Source organism: Oryza sativa, chromosome 5 (genome assembly GCF_034140825.1).
Source record: "Oryza sativa Japonica Group chromosome 5, ASM3414082v1".
Classification (NCBI taxonomy): Eukaryota; Viridiplantae; Streptophyta; class Magnoliopsida; order Poales; family Poaceae; genus Oryza; species Oryza sativa.
Genome location: NC_089039.1, coordinates 27,225,102 through 27,231,101, shown reverse-complemented (window position 1 = coordinate 27,231,101; position 6,000 = coordinate 27,225,102).

Genomic DNA, 6,000 nt, shown 5'->3' with positions numbered 1-6,000 from the left:
ACTGTTGTTGCCTTGTTTAAGTCTGTTGAATTCTTCTTTCTTCATGTCAATAGTGCTTTCGGGCACATGAGCTGCACGGAAAGCCGTAGCGAACTCATCCCAAGCAATGTTAGTGGGTTCAGGGTGTGCATTGCGGTAATTCTCCCACCAATCTGCGGCAGGTCCTCTTAGCTGGTGAGAGGCGTAGAGCGTCTTCTCAACCGGAGTACACTGCACTAAGTTGAGTTTTCTATCAACATCTTTCAACCAATCGTCAGCCTCGACGGGCTCGACGGTCTGAGAGAACTCTGGCGGACGTGACCTCAGAAAGTCTGTCAGCTTGGATCTATTGTTGCCCACGTGAGGGTGGCCATTTCCATGCGCATTATGCTGAAAGCTGGCTATGGCTGTGGTTAGTCCTTGCAAGATTTGTGTCTGAACTGCCATTATGTGTTGCATGTTGTTTTCCACATGAGGTGGGGAAGGGAGGCGTTCTTCTCCAGAATTGTGACTGGCAGTGCGGTGAGAGCGGTGAGACTGCTCCAGCTCTGCATCACGGGAAACTGTGCGATGCGAGCGGCTACTGCGGCGAGGTTGCTCAACCTCTGCGTTGCGGGGAACAGTACGGTGCGAACGGTTGCTGTGGTGAGAATGCTCATTAGCTGGTTCGTGATTTGCTTCTGCTTCAACTCTACCATCTTCAAAACCAAAGCGGGCTGGTGCACGAGCTGTACGACGGGGGCGGCTAGCCATCTAAACTCCCAGAAAAGGGGCGGGGTAAGAGTCAGATAAGCACTTAGGAGGGCAAGGAGCAAAGCAAATAGCAACTCAGATAGCACACACTAGGCATAAACTGGATTTTTCAAATCATAAAAACACCTGATACAACGGGTGTGGACAAGTCACAGAGCTACGCCGAGCTTGACTGTGCACACACCACCTAGGAGAACCAGACTACCAAACAACACCCACAACAAACACACGCACGCACTACCTCGCCACGACTCCAAAAGAGTTGGCGGCGGAACAAAAGGGGCCTATCACACGGACGGCTGCTGAAGACTGCCTCCTCTACTCCTCGTCGGCCTGGCTGCCTCCTGTAGTCGGCTCCTCAGTTGAAGAAACGTCGATCGGCTGGCGCGAAGGGACCGGCGGGACCTGTCGAGGGCCGGCAGCAGCACGGGCCGCTGGCGGTGGGGGAGCTGGGTGGCGGAAACGGAACACGGTGGAAGAACCAACAACACGCTTCCGCGCAGTGCGGATAAAGCGTGGGCCACGGCGGGAGGAAGCAACTGGGGTGTGTCCGGGGGTGTAGGAAGGGCTAACTGGGTGTGGGTAGGGGGAGTACACTGGTGAGTACGGCGCACGCGAGCTGGGGGAGCGCGGGCCACTGGGAGTGCGAGCAGAGCCGCGGGAGCTGTGGGAGGACAGGTGGCTAGCGTGGCAGAGACGGCCTGAGTCCCAAGAGATAGTGTCAACTGAGGTGACACCCTCCTCGGCCAGACGGGCCTCCAAAGCGGCGTAGCGGCGGGCAAGGGAGCGGTAAGCCTCAAGGAGTAGGTCGTGCTGAGTGGCCTGAGCCTCCGAAAGCTCGACCATGCGAGTCAGCACTGGCTGAGACTCGCTGTACGGACAAGGGTACCTGGCGTCTGAGTGGCCAGAGGGAAGACGTGGAAGCTGCCGGAAGGCGGAGCCTCCGAGACGGTGGCTGTAGTCGTGGGCCAGGCGACGAAGCGCAGTCCAGGAGAGGTCCTGGTACGCGATCTGGAGAGTGGGCCTGGCCACAGTGAAGTGGTGGGGGCGAAGGCCAGCTCCGTGTATACCTCCACGAGGGTAAAGGTACACAGAGAGCTTACAGTGAGGGGGAACACGGTCCACGGAGTACCCCGTGTACTCGGGACACGAGAAGCCAAGGAAACGGGAGAGGTCACGAAGCTGAGCGACGTGGTGACCCTCACCAAAACCGTGGGAACTGAAGCTGGCGTTCACTGCCATCTACAATTTTGAAAGAGGGAGAAAGATCAGTAACCATTTTAGAAACAAACTATTGAAAATAAAGAAAACAAAAGAAACCTTAGCTTTTCGCAAGTAGTTTTGAACTTAGTATCCTTAGGGTCATCCTAAGCGTCGGGTTTCGCCCTAGGGCCAAGCCTGTGCTCTGATACCATCTCTTGTCACGCCCCGAATTAGTCCCGACCGGAACTAACCCGTGACGCTCCAAATTAACCTGTTAATCGATACCAGTCCCAGGAAACAGTGCTGGTATCACAGGGAGACAGAATATCACAGCAACAGAAGCCTCTTTATTATAGAGTAGAAGTACAGTCATGTTGGGCTGCGGACAGATCCCGAGCTCACAACTGCATTACAAAAGGAAAGCGGAAGCCAGGACTTGGACCAAACAATCACAGGCGCGACTTGGGAACTAGGCCGAAACCCTAAAACTCATCATAGCCGACTTGCTCCTGGAAGAACTTCTCATCAGCAGGATCCGCTTCATCTTCTTCAGCAACTGGGGGGGAGATATTTATATAGAGCAAGGGTGAGTACGGGAGTACTCAGCAAGCCAGGGGAAATAAGTGTTTAATGCAGGCTTCAAGGAAAGGCTGTTGTTTTTGCAATTGATTTTATTTGAACTCTTTTCTAAAAGCAACTAAGTGAGTGCTTCTCAAACGACACGGTTGAGACAGTGCGTCTCGTCCGGTCGGAGTATGTGCAATGTATCAGTCTTTAGATCCTGAAACAAGGTTGGCACCCGGCCAAAAGCTTTTTGAACGACCACCCGGGCCAACTCTTTTCAAACGGCCACCCGGGCCCACAACTTTTAAACTGCCACCCGGGCCTAGCTGATCCCGTCAGCTGCAGGTTTTCCAAACATCGAACCCAGTTTCACAACAGCAATTTCACAAGCAGTAGTCAAACAAAACTACGCTAGGAATCACCTCACATCCGCCCATGACCGTGGGCACGGCTGTTCGAACAGTTTAATGACCTCTGCAGAGGGGGTACACTTTACCCACACGACATTACTAACCCGGGTCACCCAGCCCGTGGGGATCAGCCACGTCGGGAGACCTCCAAGCTTTCATGACAAGGCATTTCGAAAGCCGATGCAGGTTTACCATATGCCGACGAGAGGGGTCCTAGACCAACAACAGGTTAGGTCCCAGACCATACTGTGCCAGGAAGCCCAGGGGTCCTCCCCGACACCACCCCGGCGAATCCACATGTCTCTCGGCATCAAGGCTCCCCTGATAAGCTAGTTACTCAGCCAGGGGTGTCCCATTCCACCCATGTGGTCGTACTTGTCTTATGTTTGGATGAAATTCCAAGGAATCGGTCCTTAAGTGCGAGAGCGGGAAACCGTACACCCGGTACGTTCCCCGGTCCGCGGTTTTGGAAAATTCATTTAGTTCGCAGACATCGACCCAAGTGTCGGGTTTTTCCAAGTCTTTTGTAAAGCTCCAGTTTTACCCAAGTTGTTACTCAGATTTTAACTTTGAAGGCGACCGTCGATACTCGCACAGAGTGCACGAGTATCGAGGCGCAACTGGATGGTTACAAGGGGACATGGCATAGCAATTAACAATGGAAGGATCAAATGCGACAAGTTAGGTAAGTCCGCCAATCTGCTTCGCAGACGGGACAACAGATTAAGTGTGATCCTATCAATGCATAATACTTTGCAAGCAACATAATTAAATTTCAAATATAGGCTCAAGGTGTTCAAAGGTGGCTTGCCTTGCTCGAGATCTGGAGCTTGATCCTCGAAATCCTCGCACTGCGGGTCTTCGGGCTCCGGAACTACACGCGAAACGGAACAACTCAACAAACGGCGAAAATAAAGCCCTATTAATGACCTCTAAGCATGCCATTAGATAGATCTCGAGATTTGAGGAATTTTGGAAGTTGAACGGAGTCAATCGGATTTACGGTTGGGAAGATATTGAATTTCTAAGATTATTGGATTTCTGGTCTAACGGAAAAAGGATTAAATTAAATCCTTTTTGGAAAAGAAAAAGAAAAGAAAAGAGGGAGGGATTATAGACTTTTCCTCGGGCGGCTAAGGCGCGGCCCAAGGGAATTGGAACGGACCGGCCGAACTAAATGGGCCGGCCGTCCCAAGCGCGCGCGTGCGCGGGGGAGGGGAGAGAGAGTCCGGTGGACCGGGCTCACCACACGCGGTCCCGGGTGGGACCCGCTTGTCAGCGGCTCGGCTCACCGTGCGGAGGGCGCACGCGCGCGGGCGGGGAGGAACGCGGTGCACGCACGCGGTCCGCGGCGGACGCAGATGCGACGGGCCCACGCGCAGCCTCACGGCTTGCGGTGGAACGCGCGCACGGGGAGGGACCGACCGGGGTCGGCTCGACCCGGTCTAAGCTGAGCTGGCGCCGACGTGGCGCCTACGTGGCTGCCACGCAGGACGGCGGGAGGTAGACGACGACCCGGCCGCGAATGGACGGCGGGCGGCGGCGGCGAGCGGCGGAGCGAACCACGGTGATACGGGCAAAAGCGAGCACACCGGGCGGTTGTTCGTGACAGGGGGAGGCGAGCCAACGGCTCGGATTCGCCGGAGGTCGCTCGATGGCGGCGGATTGCGGCGGCGGCAACCGGCGGCGGAAGAAGAGGGAAACGGCGACGAGGCCACGAGGGGTCGATTCCCGTCGGTGAGAGCACCTACGCGGCTTCGGGAACTCGACGCTAGCGTCGGATTGGGCGGAACTACGCCGAGCGAGGCCGGCGACGAGCGGGTGCTACGGAGCTCGGGCGGCGACGGCGGCGAGCACACGGCGAGCGAAGGCGACGGTTGGGGCGGCGCCGGCTAGCTACGGGGGGTCTACTCGAGCTACTACCGAAAGCTAGGGGGAGGAGTTGGAGCGAGGAGGAAGAACGGAGAGAGACATCACCGAGAAGAGGAGGGGCGCTGTGACGAGAGGCCGACGGCGCGGGAGTAATCTCTCCGGCCTCGGGCCGGGGAAGGGGAAGGAGAGGGCGCGGCCGAAGTCCCCTTCCGCGTCCTCGAATGCACCGGCTCTCCCGGCGCTCGGCGAAGGACGGCGGAGGTGAGACAGAGCACGGGGCGGCGGCTATGGCGCGGAGACGAATGGAAGAGGAGGGGGGGTAAGGGGAGGCCGGGGGTTTAAAGGGGACGGCAATGTCGGTTTGAGAACCGACTTGCGCGGTCAAGGCGCGAGCTGGCGCTCCGGCTAGCGACCAAATTGGCGACAGGGAGGATGACGCCGGCGGGAGGAAAAGGGAAAAAGGAGGGGGAGAAAGGGGGCTTGCCCCTTTGCCGGATCGGGAAAAGGAGGAGGGAGCGGGGGGGGCGATGACGACGGCGATGACGGCGGCGGTTTGGAGCGGAGCGGCGACACTGGCGGCAGGCGCGGGCAGGCGCTGACGACGGCGGCGACCGGGCGGTCGGCCATTCGGCACGCGCGCGCGGGAAAACAACAGGAGGCGCGGCGGCACACGCGCTCACGCGCGCGCGGCGTGCGGGCGGGGCGGAGCGGAGGGAGGAGAGGCGCTCGGGGCGACTCTCGCACGCGCGAGCAGCGCGCGGGCGAGGCTGAGCGGGGGGGGAGGAGCGCGCCGGGGGGGGAGAGAGAGAGAGAAAGAGAGCTCGGGAGAGAGAGAGAGAGATGGGCCGAGCGGAATTCGGCCCATCGAACCCCGGGGGAGGCAAACTAAACTTTGCGGAGGGAATCGATTTGAAAGGATTTGGATTCGGATTTGAACTCGACGATAGATCGGGGATTGAGATCTTGAGATGGCACGGACACTAGACAACAAGCAAGGAAACAAATTTCGCAATTAGGGTTTTTAAGAATTAATTTTCCTGCTAGGCGCCACGACGGAACGGGCACTACACTATGGCTCTGCGATAGCCGCAAGAAGGTCGACAAGGCTCATAGGCGAGGCTCTGACACCGTTGCAACTCTTGTGACGTGTACAATCTAGAAAGAAAGAAACAATAGAGTGTGCAACAAACAACAGCGAACATAGCCCAAGGTGGCCAAG